This window comes from Otolemur garnettii, unplaced genomic scaffold, assembly GCF_000181295.1.
Source record: "Otolemur garnettii isolate 467f Iridium unplaced genomic scaffold, OtoGar3 scaffold00021, whole genome shotgun sequence".
NCBI classification, from domain to species: domain Eukaryota; kingdom Metazoa; phylum Chordata; class Mammalia; order Primates; family Galagidae; genus Otolemur; species Otolemur garnettii.
Window position 1 is genome coordinate 25,593,016 of NW_003852416.1, and position 485 is coordinate 25,593,500.

Genomic DNA, 485 nt, shown 5'->3' on the forward strand with positions numbered 1-485 from the left:
TGGAGATTTCAGATGTTTCATTCTGGAAAAAGTCTGTTCATAGACATAAGTGCTGCCAAAGATGGTTGCCATTTTGAGTGCATGGTTCCTGAGATTAGGATATGTCTCAGAGAGGAGAGATGCATGGAAATTAGGAAGGCTGCTTCACTTGAACGCGTCTTTCAGAGAGTCATAATTCTGCAGTTCAGCCAGTTCCATTTGGTAAATTGTATCCACATTTTCAGTGTCAATAGAAAATGGGTTACGGAAAAGCTGTATGTCCTGTTCATGGAGATGAAGCTCTTTAAATCTAAGTTGGAACTCCTTTTGCAACTTTTCAAGTGAATCCACATGTGTTTTGTTTGGGAATGCAACCAATGGTTTTTCCACTAACAGAATTTGAGTTGTGGGGAGATGGCAGAAATTTTCCTCCTTCACTTGTTTGATGAGGAGGCCTAATTTTACTTCAAATGCTTTCACATGTGATTGCATATCACAGATGAGCT